This window comes from Vitis riparia, chromosome 18, assembly GCF_004353265.1.
Source record: "Vitis riparia cultivar Riparia Gloire de Montpellier isolate 1030 chromosome 18, EGFV_Vit.rip_1.0, whole genome shotgun sequence".
NCBI classification, from domain to species: Eukaryota; Viridiplantae; Streptophyta; class Magnoliopsida; order Vitales; family Vitaceae; genus Vitis; species Vitis riparia.
The window spans coordinates 25,071,623-25,092,308 of NC_048448.1; the positions used below are offsets into that span (position 1 = coordinate 25,071,623).

At 36.4% G+C, this 20,686-nt stretch overlaps 1 pseudogene; it reads right to left on the minus strand.

The window, feature by feature from the left end:
• Positions 1-1,216: 1,216 nt before the first annotated feature.
• LOC117906784 lies at positions 1,217-20,132 on the minus strand (annotated as a pseudogene).
• Positions 20,133-20,686: the final 554 nt, after the last annotated feature.

Sequence of the window (20,686 nt, forward strand, 5' to 3'; positions counted from 1 at the left end):
TAGGATTTTCTAGAATAGCCAACACTTGGTAAGCTTTTGGACTCTTAGGAGACATCCATTAGTTATCTTTTGCGAGCTTTTGACGGGTAATCCAAGGTTAAAGATCACCTTGAATGGTAAAGGCTAAGTGAGAGGCTCAAACCATTGCAAGTTGCATCAGTGAGAGAATTAAAGCTGAAATCCAATTGAGGGATGCATTTGTGCAGCACCTGTTAGAGAATTGACTTTAAGTTAATTCTCTAATATGAGGAAATGAACCAACTGACCGGAGCTATGATTTTGCATGAGGAACCTCCCCTGTAAACCTGAATCTCCAAGGAATGCTTTTCTTCTTAAGTTATTTTCATCACTTGTTGTGTTGTTAATCTAAGTCCAAACCTTTTTCAACCAAAGTTTGTGTTTTATTTCTTAAGCTAACCTTGAAATGAAACAACACCAATTCACTTTGAATTGGTATCATTTTCAACTTGAGTACCCTTCCCAGTGGAACGATCCTAGAGCCACTATGCTATAGTAGCTTTGTATTTGCTACCCTAGTTCATGGTGTTATAGGTTATAAATATTGTTGATTACTCTCGTCATCAAGGAGCACCAGCTGGATACGAACCAGCTGAGACACCAATTAGGCATGAATCAAGTCAACAGACATTTATTGGGGTTAATGCTTGAACTTTGCATGTGTTGTTGATTAGATGTTGTTTTGCTCGTGTTGAAAGTCTTTTGAGGCTTTGTATTTGTATTATAGGAAAGACTAAATCATTTTGAAAAAAATGTTGTAACTTATTTTGGAGGACAACACAAACACCCACTAACTCAGGCGCTCACACAAAATGAATCACTGTGAAAGGTAAAAACACTATGGTTGTTTCCTCCCAAACCACAATTAAGACACTGTGAATGCTAGTTTTGCAACTACGTAACTCGAGTGCATTAGAACCTATACAGGTAAGCGAAATGCGAGTGAGGCAAGCAACTCAAACTAGGTGAAACTGCAATTAAATTTCACAAGTGCTTCTCCACTTCTGTTGCCTTCATTTTCTTACTCTGCCACTACAGCCGCTGGAGATGTTCTGGAGGTAACTCTGATCATTAGATGGACTTCCCTGCTCTATAAAATGTCACTCCTAGAAGATTATCATTGTTTGGCAGGAAAATTTTCCCAGAATTCTTCCACATGGACACATCTAGAAAAGGGGATCAGAGCAAAAGAAAAAGATTAAGAGCAGTACAACTTCAACCTTTACCTTCCTCTCATTTGCATTAAAGCCATCCACTCAACTTTCACAGTTCAACGTCCAGAAGGTGAGTAACAACGTAAGGTGCAGTCAAGACTGAACAAAAAAAGGTGGCATCACCAGTCATTTAGCTAAAAATATCACATATATATATAAGCCCCAATGATTCATCAAAATTTCGTACAGACAATGAATAGACCAGATACTTTGATGTAAAAAGAATACATGGTATTAGTTGTTGTAGTGGAGGTAGTCTTCTGCATGCCTATAAACAGGAGGATGGAAACCGAAGGCTTCGATGAAGACTGTCTGATGACAAATTTCTTTTCTACAGATACCCAATTTATGTCAAAGAATGCTTTAATACTGACCGTGAACTTTGCTCCCCTAATAGGAATGTGCACCCAACCACAACATTTCTTCTAACCCAGGTTGCAAGATACAATGACCATGTGGTAGACAACAGTACTGCAACATGCTGTGGCATTAGACAACATAGTTCCTTGATGCAGTAAACATCCATGTGGCCAAGTATAAGAACCAAACGAAAACAAACCAGCTTTCTGTGGAAAGCTCAATATAACACTTTTTTCATTCTGCCGCTGCCTGAAGAATATTTCGCTTCTCCTCAGACCTGTGACGGAACAACTTAGCTATCGCTCTTCTCTCACAATCCTGCAATACAAGCAACCAATAAAGAATCTAAATAGATGTTTCGTTTTAATTTTGCCTTTCCATCGTTTTGTTTTATCCTTAGTTTTTCATTTTTTGATGTTATAATAGTCATGAAATATAGTCTAATAATAAGGTTTTTAAGTGTTATAAGGTCTACACTTTTTCGCCTTTTTTTTGTTTATTTATTTATTTGGTGTGTTCCCAGTGAGACTTCAATATGGAGCCTCCAACAACTCCATCCAAAAATCTTGCTAATTGACCCAGGCCTAAAGGGCTGTTATAACATTTCCATTCATTTTGGTTGATGTGCAATATAATAAAATTCTTCACCTTGAACATATGAAGATGAAATGGTTTGCCTGGATTAACCCTTCTCAACTTTTGATATGTGTATGCAAAGCTTAGTTGATCACGAGGAGTAAATCGATCAACTTCATTGAACCAAAGGCAGGAGAACAAGTTTGACATTGGAGTGTGTGCTCTCACAATAAAAGATCCTTCAGGAACATCTGTCAATAGAGCAAACAAATAAAGAAAGCTGTGGAAACAGTAGATGCAAGCTGCAAATTTAGCATAAAAAATAGAGAGATTCTTGAACAAAATCATACTGCTGGGAAGAAGCTTGTTAGGATCTGAGGCATTGAATCTTTTCAGCCCATCAGCCTGGTAGAATGCAAACTGCTGATCTATAATACTATGGTTATACTTGTTCAGTTTCTTATTTTGTGCCACCTCCTCCCATACACAGTGCCGGTCATAGTGATTAGAAATGGCATACTCGTGACCTTTTCTCCATAAGAAGTATTCCAAGATGAGAAGAGGGTCAAGTTGGAGACGCAATTTGCTATCCAACCAAATTGAATACCTGAGAAGAATTCAAATGCCAAAGTTTAGGACATGGGTGCCAGATCTTAAAGGAACACCCACCTACCTAGCAGAAGAATAATTCAGCTGTACAACTTATACCCAAAAAAAGACATTAAAAACTGGGCTCCTGAAGACAACAAAGGCTCTGTACATAACAAAAATATAAAAAAATAAAAATTGCATGAAGTAATATTCATGGCTTGCACTTCTTGGGTTCTTCATTCTTTATCATGGTGTATTACTCGTGTGTATAGTCCTGTATTCTGTACAAGTAAACTTAAATTTACAAGCACCACAACCGGTTCTTTTCTTGTTTTATCACCCAAGCCTTTCACCAACTTGCATGCATAAAAGTGCAGTGATCTTGTGACAATAACTTGGTTCACATATATGTAATTAGAAATATTTCAATGAAGAATATTCAATGACTACAGTGCTCAAAGTTGGGTACAACTAAAAGTTTAAAAGCGTGAATTAATATTGAAATCTCAACAATTAATTCGATGATTATATATCTAATTACCATGTGGAGATGGTACAACTGATTGTTTGGATGTAAGCATGATGAACTCAAATCTTCCATTGAAAAATTCACATGTAACCACTCAACTTTCTCAAGAGCCTCTCCGGATCAGGGTAGAGTATTGGTTCTAGGTTGTACAATCTCCAATACAAAATTTGTACCATGTCTAGTTCCAAACCCTCCTTCAACAAACCCCTTCCTTAGATCAATTCCCAATATATTTATAAATAAAATATCACATCAGCCTCATCAAGTTCAGAACCCTAACCAAATTTTAAAATTTCTGTCAATCTGCATATTCTCTCTCCCACCCATAACGGGAAGATTTTCTCCACATTCAAATTAAAACTTTTGAGTTCCTTGAAATATTCTGGAAACATTTAGAGAGGACCTGAGTATGGCTCTCACTATTATAATTAGTCTGGATTTGGTTGTAATACATTATAAAATTTTTTGGGTATTTGACCAAAAATGTTCAATATAAGGTAAAAGCATTTAGTTTGTTTAGATGTTTCCTTTTCCTCGTGTTGAAATTTCTTTTCTTTGACCTCCGGAAAAACTTTGATGACTAACTCAGTCCACAACAAGAGAGCCCTACATCATATAACTCTATAAGACTAGCTACACAAATTCTTAACTTTCATTTAATGGTCCAACCCATTAAATTAAAGAAAATCATATCTTTTCTCACTCCCCTTACACAAGATACTTCACATTACTTCTCATCCTCCTCTTGTCCTCTGAGCTTATTCAACTTATATCAAATCATTCCTCATGCATTCATTCTCACCCATCTTGCCCATAATTGGTGCTTCCTCTAGCCTCCCATGAATACATCCATTTTTCATTTAAGTGTCCTTGGTTGGCCTCTCATCCATCTTAACAACCTCATTTAAACCACAAGCTGATTTAATTTTTTGTTTCTTCATTACTATATTCTAACCAAAAGCAATGAAGGCTTCAATGCTATCTTGTAAAATTTCTTGAACCATCCTGCTTCAATTTTTACGTGCAATTTCTTCCACTATTATACCCATTAGGTATCTTTGACCATACTAGAGAGCACTTCCATCAGGAAAAGAAACTGCATTACAGAACCATATTAAACAGGTTATTTATAAACATCTTTACTAGAACCCATATTTCATTATTAAATTACTGCATTAAAGTTATACATACTCCACAACATATACCTATAATCATCATTGCAGAAAAGTGTAACAAACAATAAAAACTATCTAAACAAAGTTATCTGAAACAGGTTACTAGAAGATAATTCCCATATACTAATTGATCTAATTCTTACCTTGCAGAAGGAAAAAGCCGATGTGCCAGAAGTTTGGGTATTTTTCCGACTCTCCGCATATCAGTATAAGGCAAATTCTTCACTACCACAGTCTTCCATAAACCAATAAAACCCATTCTATCTGGCATTTGGCGTTCTGAAGAAAGTGTTTGCAAAGTAATTTCATCCATGAACATAACAAAACAGACATTTTTCCTTGACAAACGAGAGATCTGAAATGAAGAGAGATCAAAAAATTAGGTACGTATTATAATTATAAAATACAATTTTAACAGAGGCAAGCACATATGTATCAAAAATTCAGAATAAAGTCAACATCCAAAAGCATCCCTATACAATTCAAGATTGTGTGGCGCAGCAGAGAAATACCATAGCAAATATGAACAGGGAAGAAAATGCATAAAGAATGAAATTAGATTAGAAACTGCATGGAGAAGGGTCTGGTCAGGAGGAAGGTTAATTATCTAATATAAGATGCAACTACCATTGGATCACGTTGCAGTTCATTTAGGAAAATCACAGATAAATAACACTGTCCCATAAAGCAGCAAATGGAAGATTGGTTTAGGATAAGCAATGGTCTAGAGTTCATAAGGAAGCAAAAAATAAAGGAGGTAGGCTGGGTTTAAACTACCAGACTATAGGACTTTAAAGAAAAATCTAGAAGGCACCAGGATACAGGAGCAATGGAAATCAAATTCTAAATTGAAAATGTGGATGACAAGCCAGATGGATAGAAATAGATACACCATGCTTCTTGATCAAGGATCAAATCTCTTTTAAAGGAAAATAAATAAATAAAGAGCAAAGATTTCAATAGCCAGGTAACAAAACCATCCAAAAATCACTGGCATGAAAGCCCATAAAACAAGGTAGCTACATCCCTCCACTAATCACATTCATGAAATTCTCTAAGTCTTCATATGTTTCCCTAATTCTTAACTTTTCTTCCTCGCTATATGTTCGTCAATTCCTCACTTTGGGCAAACCCAATCAGGATTGGCTGTTTTCGTAGTTAATTTCCAGGAGTGCCTAGAAATCATCAAATCTAGTAAAATGACAGCAAAATCCCACATTTTACTTGACCTCACCAAAAAAAATCCCTCACTAGGGGATGGGCAAACTAATAACAAATAAATAAACTGATTTTCCATCTCTTGATCAAATTTTCAAACTCTACCAACAAGGAATTGTCCATTTTTATCAATCATAAGAATCTTCTCCAATGTTGCCAGACAAACTAGGGGAGAGGGAGAGAGAGAGAGAGACCTGAACGTTCTCCAACTAGGAATTAGCCATTTCTAGGCAATAAAATTATCAGACATAATCTTCTCCATTGATGCCAACAAGATTCACACGCGCTAGGGCAGAGTGGGGAAGAGAGAGAGTACAAGGTACACATAGTGTATACAATTAGTGCCAAAAGCAAATGAAAAAAAAAAAAAAGAAAGAAAGAGAGAACACAAAAAGCAACCTCCCTCTCCTTAGTGCTCAATCAAGCTACAAGGTCTATCATAGACATAGGATGATCATCTTTTTATACCCTAGCACACTCTAAAAAGATATACATAAGTGAAGGTTTGATTACTTGATATAATTGTTCACCTCCTTTGAAAGATCCACTATTTCGTTTCCTCCATAATATCAAAACAGATAGAAGAGAGGCCCTTCAAACTTTCTTCCTCTTCTTTCCCATACAAGAACCATGATGACTCAAAAGATTACTCTAACAGAAGAGTGCATCACCCAAGCCACTCCAAATAGAGAAAACCAATTACCATAGGGTTATTGCTTTAGAACAGTGGAGTAGCAAGTAATTGGTCAACCCTTCATCGCATTTGCACATATAGCATCTATTCAGAATGCTCCAACCTCTCCTTTTAATTTGATCAAGAGTTAAAATCTTTCCCCAAATAGCTTCCCAACTACATAAACCTATCTTCTTGGCGCTCATAGGTTCCATACTATGCTTGAGGGAAAAGGTTCACTTCTTCTCTAGATTAAGGAAGCATAGAAGGATTTAATTAAGAACTTGTCAATCTTAGTTTCCTTCTAACCCAATCTATCCTCATCATCCCTTCTAATTGAAACTGATAGTAGTCTTCAGATGAAGACCTCTACTCCTTCCAATTCCCAATCATTGAACTATCTGTGAAAGCGAGGACTCCACTGGCACCCCTCTCTAGCCTATTCCCATATTTTTATATCCAAGAGTCTTTATTAACTACTAAAGAAAATAACATTGAGAAAGACTTTTACAAATAACTTTCACTATTTTATCCTTCTTCCATTACCCACAATGAGGAGAGTTCAACTTTTAAAAACTTCCCAACCATTTTTGATAGTCCTCCACAACCCACACACTATAGCCATTCCTCACCAACCTCAAGCACCAACCCCTTTTTTTGTCTCATACTTCCCTAAAATGGCATGTTCCAGAAGATACTCACACTCGGAAGCAAATCTCCAGCTCCATTTACCAAGAAGAGCCTTGTTAAATAGCATGGAGATTTCTATTGCCAAATCCTCAATCCTTCGTGTCCAAACACATGATAGACCAGTTAACAAATTAGGGCTTTCTCTCGAGCGGCTCTTCACCCTAAAGGAAATTCCTTCAAATATACTATAATCTTAAGCTCACTCTAATGAGAATGACAAAAAGAGAAAAAATAAATTAGTAGACTTGACAATGTGTTTTTGATCAAGGTTGAGTCTCCCCCTTTTCGATAGATATTGTCTCTTCAACAAGATAAGCTTTCTCTTGTTGACATAAATTCTCCTTCATTAAATCTCATGTCATCACTAATTTGTGAAAAGAACCAAAAGGCAAGCCCAAGTATATAATAAGTAGGCTCCTAGCTCTATATCCCAACATTAAAGCTAAACCTTCCACATTTGCGACTTCCCCTATAACTCATTTTTTCTCCATATTCACCCTTAAAACCTTATATTACTTCAAACCACATGAAAGCCCAACTTAAATATTCTCATTGCTCTTAGTATAAAATAAATAAATAAATAAGATGTCATCAATAGACAACAAATGGGACACTTCTATTCCCTCCCCACCTCTTCCTTCCACTTTGAATCATGAGATGAAACCCCCTTCATTAACTCTCCTTAAATTTCAATTAAGAGCCACCATAGCCAAATTGAATCTCCCTACCTCAACCCCCTTAGGCTTTGGAAAAAACTAGATGGGATCCCATTGACTAACACAAAGAATTTATTTATGGAAATACATCATTTCATCCATCTCACCCATTTTTGGCCAAAGCCCATTTTCTCTACGATCGCTTTCAAGAAGTCTCAATTTACATGATCACATGCTTTTTCAATGTCTAACTTACAAATGACCCGCTATTAGTGCCCTTTAGGATGGAATCTAAGGTCTCGTTTGCAATGACAACTGCATCTAAAATTTGTCTACCCTCCACAAAAGCTTGTTGGTAACTAAAACCACCTTGCCCACAACTTTTTTGAGCCAGTTAGCCAAAACATTTTCCAAAAAGTTAGACAATGGCCTAATAATGGGTTAGAAATCTTTCAAGTCCTTAGCTTCACATTTTTCTGGAATCAAGACTAAGAACACATTTGAACTTTTCTTGAAGGAGTTGTTGTCAAAAAAATCCTTAAAGAAGCCTATCACCTTGGTTTTTACTCGATGAAACCATAAAGTAATTTTTTTATGAGAAATAACAATGTAATATATTAAATAAGGATTTAAAAAGTACAAAAGAAGGATATGAAATCATCCTAAAAATAAAGAACTAAACAATTGAAACCCCCAAAATACCCAATACACCACATCGAAAGTACACAAAACAACCTCTCCTTGCCAGCCCACACCTTTGGACCTACACACCAACAACCAATGAAGCTAAACCACATTAAGGGGAATGTCCTTAAAAGTTGTGCAAAAAGCCCAAAAGGAAGCAAGGAAATAAATGGTATACCAAAGAACCTCTAAAATTCTCACCTTATCCTAAAAAATCCTAGCATTTCTTTTCCGCCACAAAACCCATATCAAAGCTAGACAAGCTATTTGCCACAATACCAAGCCTCTAATGGAGCTTCCTAATCCCTTATATGCAATGGTCATCATGTAACAAATACTCATAGGAGGAACTCAGTCCAGCTTAGTCAATCTAAATAATATATGCTATAGCCCCAAAGTCAATGAACAATGTAAAGAAAGATGATCTACCGACTCTCCATCCTCCATACACAACATACAAACATCAGAACTGAGAGCTTTATAGAATCTTCTCAGTTGTAACAAGTCATTAGTGTTTATCTTCTTGTGTGCCACTAACCAAATAAGGGACTTGACCTTAAGAGGAACTTAAGATTTCCAAACAAAATTAGTAGGAAGGAAAGGAACTGGGTAATAATGATTAGACAAGGCTACAAAGAAAGACGTTGATGTAAATAAACCTGAAGAAGGTAAAGACCAAGCTCTAGCATCTGGAGTGGATGAAGATTAGGGCAAATAAGTAAGAGGGGACATTAGTCTTTCTAGATCTTCTATCTCAAAATCAGAGAGGTTACAATGGAAGTTAAAGTTCCAAGAGAAGGATATGAATACCCAAGGATTGATGAAATAGAAAGGTTTTTAATTGTGACAATTTTAAATAGACTTTGAAAACCCAAACGTTAATCCCCCCACCACAAGTCTTCCAAAAGATGGATTCTCAACTCATCTCCCAACACAAACCGAGTGTACTTGGTAAAATCTTGAAAGACCTATGTAATGGCCTTCCATGAGCAATGTTGTGACCACGTAACTATAATGTTGGCATCTCACCCATTAGTATGTGTCTCATTAATGCTTAGAATAACCTAATGCCATAAAGCAAAACTGTCCTTAGGAAACCTCCACAACCATTTCCCTAATAGAGCTCAATTCCTTAACGAGATCTTCCTAAACCCTAGAACTCCTTCTACCTTAGACTTACACACTAAATCTCAACTAATAAGATGGTCTCTCTTGCTCTCCACAGCCCCTAATGAAAGAAAATCTCTTTGCAATTTCTCAATTTTTCTAGCCATTGAAGAAGGGATCTTGAACAGGGAGAGAAAATAGCTAGGAATCTAGGATAGACATGATTGAATAAGAGTTATCCTTCCACCTAAAGAAAAATAGGTTTTTTTCCACCCATCCAATCTTCACGAAATCCTCTCAACCACATAATCCCAAAAAACAAAAGTCTTTAAGTCCAATGGGAGATCCAGATAGGGAAGAGGCTAGTCAAAAGCCTTACAATCAAGTAACAATGTCAATCTAGTGAGCTAAACCTAATCAATGTTGATGCCAAAGATGATACTCTTGTCAAGGTTGACTTAAGTCCAGATATCTGCCCAAACATTAACAAAATAATCTTAAAAGTTTGCAATTCTTCCGAACAAGATATAGAAAAGAAGATAGTGTCATATGCAAATTGCAAATGGGACACTCTAGCTCTACGCCTTCCTACAATAAAACCATCTAGCAATGGAGCTTTATCTTTACACAAGCTACACAAGGCAAAAAAAACTCCATCTTCCGAGAAAGAAACCTCCAACATCCTAACATCATCACTTCATAATATTTCAAAGGTCATCCCAATGATACTAGGTCTTCAACCCCTTGTTTCAGAAAAGAGAAATTGGAAGGCCCCGAACACCCTTTGCTTGAAATCTTAAGATTTGATATCGACTTCCCAATTCAACCCCATGCCTATACCTATAAAACACACACACACCATTTCTTTGAAATCTTATAATTTAATGTCAACTTCCCAATTCAACCTTGTGCCTATACCTATAAACACACACACACACACCCTTTCCTTGAAATCTTATGATTTAATATCAACTTCCCAATTCAACCTCGTGCCTATATCTATAAACACACACCCCCCAATAGAGACCGAAATGAAATCTTATGATTTAATACCAACTTCCTAATACAACCCCTTACATGTACTTGTGAATTCGACTTATTTTTTGTTTATGTTTAACCACTTTCTCTAATATTTTTCATTATGTCTAATATTGAGCATGCAATTTAAAAAAAAAAATGTACTTTTTTTCCTGACTACACCTCATTACACACTTGAATCATCTTCCAAAAATGTTCATGGTTTATTTCCTTTCCTACCCTTCAATGATTTTTCTGGAAGTTGAGAAAGATTTTGCTTGGTTTATTCTAGTCTTCAATGACACATCCTAGTAATGGAATCACATACTTTCTAGGTGACTAAGATCCCAAATGGTGATCCCTTTTACTGAATGGAATGGAAGAATGGTTGGAATGGTAAATTTCATTGTTGAAGAAGATATCTTCAAGGCATAACTTCCCTATGGACAATTTTCCCAGACAACATTAATAATCTTCCATTATTAGTAACATGGTTTCAAACACTCAATCAACAAAGTCCTAATTAAAAACATTAGCATCACAGTATATGAAAAGATAAGAATAAGAAAATAACCTTGTATTGTATAATATGGGGTTTACCCAAAAGTAGATCAAATGAATTAAATAGTGCATATCAATAGCCAGATTCTTTGTCCTTGTTAATGGACCCCTATCTAGATTTTTCCAAAGCTCTAGGGAGCTTGAGGCAAAGGGACCCACTCTGGCCCTATTTGTTTATGCTTGCCATGGAGGCACTTAGTTGCCTTCATGAGAGGGCTAGGAAGGGTGGTCATTTGTTGAGCTTCACAATGAGGAGCAAAGGTGGAAAGGGAGCGAAAGTTTCCCATATGTTGTTTACTGACAATACTTAGGTTTGTCGTGAGGCCTCTCAAGATCAAATGGCTAATTTAAGTTAGTTGTTTAAGTGGTTTGAGGCCATTTTGTGGCTAAAAATAAACCTAGTGAAGAGCAAGTTGATTCCAATTGGGGGGGTGGAGAACATGGAAGATATGGCTTTAAATATAGGTTATAAGGTGGGAAATCCTTCATCCACTTACTTGGGTCTTCCTTTGGTGCCTAGTGTAAATCAGTGGCAACTTGGGATGGGTGGAAGAGTAATTTCATAAAAGATTGTCAATGAGGAAAAGGTAATATATTTCCAAAGGGGGTAGAGTCTCATTTAGAGCACTCTATCTAACTTGTCTATATACTTTATGTCTTTGTTTCGTATGCTGAGTAACATTAGATTGAGGTTAAGGCATATTCAAAGGAATTTCCTTTGGGGGGTGACAACAAGGACGAGGGGCTTTAGAGAGAAAACTACATTTTGTAAAGTGGGTTATTGATTGTTCAAATAATAAGAGGAAATGGGCTTGGGAGTTAGGTATCTTTCTTCGTTTAACAAGGCCTCTTTTTTGCAAGTGGAGAAGACGTTTTGCATCAACAAAAGGAGGCTTTCTTAAAGCAAATCATAAGTTGGAAATATGGAGAAAAAGGGGGGTGGCATTCTCAAGAAGTGAGACACAAATACAGGGTTGGGTTATGGAAAGCCATAAAAAAGGATTAGGAAATTGTCAACAATAGTCCCCTTTTTAGTGGGCAATGAGAGGAGGGTATAATCTTTCCCCTCCTTATTTGCCAAAGTTGCATCAAAAGAGGAGTGGGTGGCAAATTTATGGAATCAATCTTATAAAGGGGGTTCATGGAATCCTTGCTTCACTAGACATCTAAATGATTAGAGATTGGAATGTGGAGAGATTCCTTTCAAGACTCAAAGGAAAGAGGTGAATAGGAGAGGAGAAGATAAGGTGATTTGGTTGGAGTCAAAGAGTAGAACTTTATACGTTAAATCCCCAGGGAAGATCAATGCATTTCCTAATGGGTGTTGTTTGGAATTCCTTGGCTCAACCTAAGGCAAGTTTCTTTGCTTAGGAGGCTACTTGGGGAATAGTTTTACCTTGGAACAACCTTAGAGGAAAGATTGGACATTGGCTAACAGACATTTCCTATGTCATATCTAGGAGGAATCGATTGACTACATCCTTCTACATTGTGGTGAGACAAGGGTTTTGTGGCAGTTATTTTTTTTTCTCTTTTTGGAGTCTCTTAGGTGTTATCATCCTCGATTAGAGACACCCTCTTAGGATGGAGTAGGTCCTTTGTCAAGAAGAAATGAAAAAAGGTGTGGGAAGCCACTCCTTTGCACATGTTTTGAACAATTTGGAAGTAGAGGCATGGAAGATCATTTGAAAACAAGGAGCTTTCTAACTAAAGACTGAAACACACTTTTCTTAGTAATTTGTTGTTCTGGACCAAGTTGTACATAAATGAAGGCCTAACCTCCTTAATTAACTTTGTGGATTGGTCAGGTTCTCATTGAGGGAGGGAGTTTTTTTTTTTTTGGTTGTCCCTCTTTCTTTACATTGGAGCCTTTTGGTGGTTGTTGTACACATCATATGTACTTTGGTGTGCTTATTTTGGCACTCTTTTTATATAATACTCTCTTTGTCCAAGAAGAAAAAGGGTAAAAGGAAAAGGAAAGTTCTAAGACCAAGCAACATAAAGACAAAAACAAATATAGAACAATAAATTGTTTTGCCATTATTCATTGAGTACATAATCCAGAAAAACATGCAGTGTAAACTCCAACAGAAGATCTTATCTTCATAGATCACATGTTTGATTGCTGGCTATGACTTCAAAACTCATAATGGGATCATCAAACACAACCATCTCCAAGAACAAGAAATATAATTAGAACAGTGTGTTTTTTTTAGTAGATATGCATATAAGGTTTTAACTGGATATGTAGAAGTAATGTCATCCAGACATATCAGTGCTGCAGATTTTGACACTTCAAAGAAGCATGACATCACCACTACTACAAAATGCAATTATCACCACAGCTATGTTCAGCATTGCTCCACAATGAACGTAAGAACACTGTATACATCTCAAAAAAGATACACTGCCAAAATTGAAAGTACAAAGGTACAACCAGTTTATTCAATAAACAAATAGTATATATATATATATATATATATATATATATATAGATATCAAATATAGTTAAAAAAAAACATACAAAAATAGAAGAAGACTCGTACCGTTTTTCCTGCAGGAGATCTCAAGCGATCTGAATTTCCAAAAATGCAAGAAATTACAGCAATATGGCAACTGCTAATATAGCGCACGTCATCTTCTGCCAAGTCAAATCCTGTACTCGGATATCCTTTAGGACTTTTCACAAAGGCACAGTTTATTTTTGGTCATGCGCTAAAAATGATTCTTCTCTCTCCTGCAAACTCTGATGCCCAGAAAATCTAGGCTCCCAATGTTCTTGGCCATTCGGCTTCTCTTCTACTGCTGTATACTGCAAAGAAAATCTTGCAAATTTGCGACTTTCTAAAGGCTCTACAAGCTGTGCGGTAGAGTTTAAAAGCTTCATCTCACAAGAGGAACCTGAATTGAAAACATATATTTCAAGTAAAAACCAAAAAATAAAAAAAGAATAGAAGCAAAAGAGACATAGCATGAATCCATTCAAAAAAAAATTGCATATCAACCCCAAGGTTTAAAATTTACTTAAGGACACAGCTGCAACCTACCATGATCAGATAACTGAAACAAAACATAAGCTTTACATATTTATGCAAGCATTTAAAATTGAACTTGCATAAAAGCAAAAAGACAAACAATTTGAACAAAAGAGATGAATCCCCTGCATCTTCTAACCAGAGGACTTGAGGACTTGGTTCAAATGGAATTTTATATTATAAATGCTCAGTCTGTTGCCTCCTCAGATGGCTTCTTGCATAATTTTTCTCTACTTAAGTTTATTCTGGAAGTCCCGTGTAACTCTTTAAAATAGTCAAGGCCACTGGATTGCTGTATTGGGAAAAGTAATGCTATTGATGTTTTGCAGAAGAGAAGAAAATTTAAAGCTATTCCTCCAAGGCTCTCCATGGCTACATTAGTATGATCCATATTATGGAAGGCAAGATTATTGGAGAATCTCTTCTTACACCTCTTTTGGGATCTCCTATAGATTTTGCCTCTTTCGAGCCCCCATTCTTTGGTGGGTCTAAGGAGAAGGTGTTACATCTGAATGCATTCTCAGCCACTGTAAGGATTATTTGGTAGAGAACGAGGGAAAATTTTAACAGGACTTTTGACAACAAGGTCGGCTCTTGGAGGATCCTAGGAATGGAGTCAAATTTGAAAGAGTTTCTTCTCCAAGGTTTTCTAGATCATTGGTTCTTGTCTCTCAGGTTCCTCCAACCTCAGTTTCTCAAAATTGAATGTCAATGGTCACTGTCCTTGATACCTGAACAAAATAGGCAATTGAAGGTATTTGAATACATCATCAGTTCATGTTAGTAATAGTGGTCTTCGGCCTAAGTGAGCCAACACATGCAGCATCGCTCACTCTTAAAATGGGTTGTAAGCAGTACAAGTTTCATAATTGCCCGAGTAATGGTAAAATGGAATACTGATAATATCATTAGCAGGTGGAAATTGTGACGGATATCATACATCTTTACTTGCTCACTACCCAGCTATCTAATAAAACTAGTCTCACTGGCCGCTGTAGATTTCCTACTTGTAGTGCACAGTGTTTGCAAGCCTGTCTAGCTTTCTAGAGCAGAGATCTAGCAATGCATTCTAGGCACCCATAGTAAGAGTCTCTCCTATGTTGCTTGTCATTGTGTTTTCTTCTTTCTCTTACCATGTTACTACACCATTTCAACCTAGTCCAAACATTTTTTTTTTATTGGAAATAGAAATGCATTAACTATGAATAAAAAGTACATGAGGGTGATGAGGAGACCTAGTCCAAACAATATGAAAAACCAATGGCGGAAATTTCCAAAGTATGTTTGAAAATCTACATCAATAGAGAAATATCCATATACAAAAAAATTGTTAAAAAGACTTGGAACATATTTTATTCAAACCATTGCATAAAATAGAATCACTTTGTTTTTTGGGTAAGCAAGCAATGACAAGATATATAATAACAAAAAGAGCTACACACCAAGGTACCTAGGTTCTATACAAACAAAAATCAAAATGTGTAGCCTGGAAGAGGGGAAATATAAAAAAAGTCCTCCCTCTCCTATCTAGATCCCACCCAATCTACAAAACCAATTAAAAGCACTAATCTTTCTGCTATGCCCATTCTAACCCATAACAATAAACTTTTACAAAGAAGCTCTTCAATGATTGAACAATATGATTGAGCTGATTGTTCTACATTTCCAAAGGTTCTTCGGTTTCTTTTTTTCCACATAAAGTCTAAAAAAATTACAACAGGGTAGCTCTCACAGATGTTCCTACGGTTTCCTCCCACAAAGAAGTCAGGCCACTTAGGAGGGTCTTCCTAACAGAAAAAAGAAGAATCTGAATGACTCTAAATAGAGAAAATAGCAAGAGTCATAACTCCCTAGCTTAATAGCAATGAAGAAGGAAGTGATAAATAGATTCCACCTCGCTTTCACAGTAGTAACATCTGTTTACCAAAGATCCTCTCTATAATCTAAAGTCAACACCTTCCCCCAATAAGCTTCCCAAGCAAAAAGAAAAAAAAAAAAACTCACTTCAGAGGGAACTCATGAATTCGAAATACTGCCTTCTAGGAAAGGGATTGAGCACCCCAGCTCAGGCATAGAATAAAAAGATTTCACCGAAAAGACACCATTCCTTGAGGTCCTACACACCACCCTGTCCATCTATCCTCTTCACAACTTTCCCTTGTAACCTAAAGAAAAAAACTCCACAATTTCCAACTCCCAATCATTTAGATGTCTAGCAAAACATGGATACAAATGTCCCCCCTCCCCTTGCTCTTCCTTAACATCTACTACCCAAGCCTTTTCATCTACTTCACCTTCCTCCCACACCAACTCAAAAGAAGTTTTGCTAATGAAAGGGTCCCACTCTTTCTTAATAGCTTTCCATAGCTCAGGCCCATACCCACCTCTCCCTATGCTAGACCTCCAGCCCCCCTTCCTCCTTTCCATATTTTTCCTTAGTAACCTACTTTTAAAAAGCCTCTCCTTCTTAGGTATATCTCCAACTCCACTTTCCCATAAGAGTCTTATTAAGTGTAGAAAGACATCTAATGTTGAGCACACCCCTTCTTTTTACTTTGTAAATAATTGACCATTTCACTAAATGTAGCTTTTTCTCCAACTCATCCTTATTGTCCATTTTTAGTCAAATGTTCCTTTTTTTTCTTGATAAGCACCTTTAAGTCCAATGAAACTTGAAAATCTTTCTTTTGTATATGTTATTAAGTAGGCAACAAATTTTGATTTTCATTTTCATTGCTCTCCTTTTATGGTAGACCACCAAAATGTACAACCAACCCCCACTGATTCAAATTACCTAAAGCCCCTATATCAAAGCCCATTGACAACTTGACATCTAATCGCAGCTTTTGTTTTCACAGAGGACTTCCTACATTCATCAAGCTGTGGTTCTTCTCTGAGCACCTACACATTTTTCAATCTAAATGAAAGACGATTGACAGAAATGCATAGCCAGCATATGGTGAAGCCAGTTACATGGTATCAACTTAAGAATAAAAGACAAAAAAACGAAACAAACACAGAAAATATCTATTTACTCCATCCATACTGCAATTCTATAGGCAGGTCTATGATTCCTAGCACATCTAAATCATCAGAGGTTGTTGTGTAAGTCATCAAAAAGATCTGTTTCCATCTACAAACCTAAAAACAAATTCCAAATTATTTCTATCGCATCCATCAACAAATTTGAATCATATTAAAGTGAAACATAAAATTCACACATCTATTTGCAACACACACTAATAATAAAAATAAAAACAAAACTAAAAAATGATTACCAGAAAATTTGTGCCGTCTTTTTCTTTTTGACTCTGGCCTCTTTTCAGAACTGAACTTTCTTGTAGACCGGCCATCAACAACACTTACATGTCTGGAATTTTGACTGTTTAAAGAAGATGATACAGAGGATGATTCATCAACCTCTTCCACAATATTCCCATCCTTGGTTCCAGCAGAGATACTGTCAGAGGAATCATGAGATTTTGCAACATTAGAAATATCCCCATTTTCATGTCCATTATCATCATCTTCAACCATTCGTGCATCATGAGAATCAATACCATCATCATACTCATCATCAGCATCCATCTCCTCATTATGCATTCCAAAACCTGCATCATCAAATAGTTTATTTCTATCACCATGCTCATTTATTGATTGCCCAACATTCTTAAGAGACGCCTCATACTCCGCTTCATATATTTTCAGCTCATCACGACCAGCTTCATTGTACAAGCCACTGCCTCGCCCACCAGAACCCTTAATAGAATTGTCAAAAAATATTTTCTCATTGTCATTCTTCCCTTTCACTACAACACGGCTCTTATCAATAGATCCATCCCTTGTTGACATGGTACTGTGCTCCAACGCTTCCTCATTGTAATCTTCATCCCTTCTCCTATCATCCCTTTCCCAATACCTTGAATCCCCACCATGCACTCCCGATCCCTGGCCAAACTCGAGGACTTTAGACTTATCAATCCGAGTTACATTTGTAAGAAAATCAAGTTCATCCTTCGAGTCATCATCCTGAGCATGATAAGTATTTATTTCTGCACCATCAAATAAATAGATGTTATTGCTTAAGTCTAATTCATACACTTCCATGTGAAGAAAGTTCTTTGCAAACATCCATGCCATTGACACCCTGTTTGGAATCAAATCTTTAGAAGTAATAAGGGAAGGGGAAATAGGGAAGAAACTCAAATTTCTTATTTGGTTTGTAATAGAAAATACAAAAGAAAATAAAATATATTAAAAATTATTTGGAAACCTCAAGTCATCATCCTGAGCAGTTGGTATCTTTTGTTGGAGATTATTTGCCTCCTTGAGTCTACTTAATGTTTGTTCAAGCATTGCTTGAACTTTTGTAACTTCTTTCAGTTGTTCTGTTTTTTTGGTTCCTTGTTAAGGAAACTATTCTTGATCTAAGTTGCTCAATGTGGAAGGATGCCTCGCCTTTCTAGATGATTTTAATTAGTAGAAAAGTTTCTTATCAAAAAAAAATTATTTGGAAACTTATACATTTTCAAATTCTCATTTCTACATCGAAAAAGTATAAAATAGGAGAATTTTTAGTGAGCTCAAGCTTACTTTTGATTTTTTTCTTCTCCTTTTCATTTCCCTCCCTACTTTTGTGATCAAAACAGAATCTAAAGGAAGTGGATTTCATTTCCCTCTTTTTGTTTTTTGTTGAGAATCACTTAAAAGTAGAGAGTAGGATAGGAATGCAGAAAAAATGTCCTGAGTATGAAAAAATGATTTCCAATTCCACCATTGAGGATCCAAGAAAACTCAATCAAATAAAGACGCATTATTACTTGAATTAAACTCATACACTTCCATAAGCAGAAAGAATTTTATTTTTTTTCTTTTCTAATTCCACCACTTAAAGATAGGATTCAGACATTTATTCGAACACATATTCATAGTTCAATCAAATGAATTTGTAATTTAAATTCAACTCATTCTTCCCTAAATCACGCATTTTGAACAAAAGATCCTAGACACTCAAAAGCACAATTCTTACCCAAAAATTTCATTTCTTTCATTTTCCATTATCACCGGATCACACATATTACACCAAAAAAAATGAATTACGAACATGAATTCCACCTTAATGGCAACAGTTTAGCATAAATTTGAAATATTTACCCAGAAAAACCTTCAAACAATTTGTTAATTTCAATTTAAGTCCGCTTTCTACCCCAAATCTTCTGTTCCAAAAAGAGCATAAGGACTCAAAAACAGAATCCTTCCTACAGCAACTTAATTTTATTTCTTCCACCCTCATTTTCGCCAAAATTGCTCAGCAATAAAGCAGATACCACACGAAAAATAGTTTTAATTCACCATCGCCAACAAAAAAAAAAAACACTCAAACCGACATTTTCTTTCAATTTTCCTTCACTGTTTTACTGACCAAACCCAGAAATCAAAACAATCTAATATCAGACCAACCGACCGACACTAACCCGAACAAAAGTTCTAATTGACCAACATTGACCAACAATCAGACCGACATTTTCTTTTTATCCATTTACATTCTTATCAACAGAAAAATCAAATCAATAAAACATCAAATTTTTAACCAACCACTATCTCCAGAGATGTAATTATAAGCGAAAACAGTGACGGTGAGGACGAGCGAGAGAATCAGAACCACTGCGCCGACTGAAATCCTACTGCCCTTACTGGATCGCCGAGCTCGAGACTGCTTGTGCTGAGCGCGAATCCCAATGGAGACGTGATCGGACGCCCCGTTCCCGTTGTGCAGATCGTGTCCCCTGAGCGCGTACCTGTCGGATCCCGATTGCCTGTACTGAGCCATTTCAGCATTGTTCAACTTTTATAAGATTACAGAGCGCTCCAGAAAGTTCGAGACAGAGAGATTGGAATGAGCTTCCGGAGGAGTACGAACAATAGACGGGAAAGCGGGGGCACATCGCCGGCGATGAAGTCCCGCAGATTGAAACAACGATCGCTTATATTGGAGACCTCCGTAATTACCAAACGGCCCTTCCCGACCCAAACCCGAATCCAAATGTGGACGTTTGGGGATGGCTACGAGATTTGAGGGGACACAAATGGCTGTGTATGCAGACCTGAAATTACTAAATTGCCCCCACAAGCACATGGGGGTGCTTTCTTCCCTCCTTCCTTTTTTTTTTTGTCAAAGATATTTGGGCAGGTTTATTCATTGCATGCTCCCAGGTTTAATTAATGCGAGTAGAATTCATTTATTTGAAAATAAATTTTTAAAATTGATCAGGTAGAATAGAACTGATGCTTAATCACAGACGTCCATTTTCAATCAGATTTTTCCTGATCATAATGAGATAATTTTGGATAAAGGGCAAGGTCTTTTGATTACAGGGTTGACGTTAAGAGTATCACCACTTTTCCTAATTAATCTTTTGATAACGTTTACCCAAATCCCTTGCCTATTCCAAAATAATAGGAAGAAATTAAATTTTATTTATTTTTATATTGTTATAATTAATAAAGATTTTATGGTCCCGTTTAGAAATATTAAGTATTATTTAAGTACGTCAAAGTTAAGTGGCAAAAAATACAAAGAAA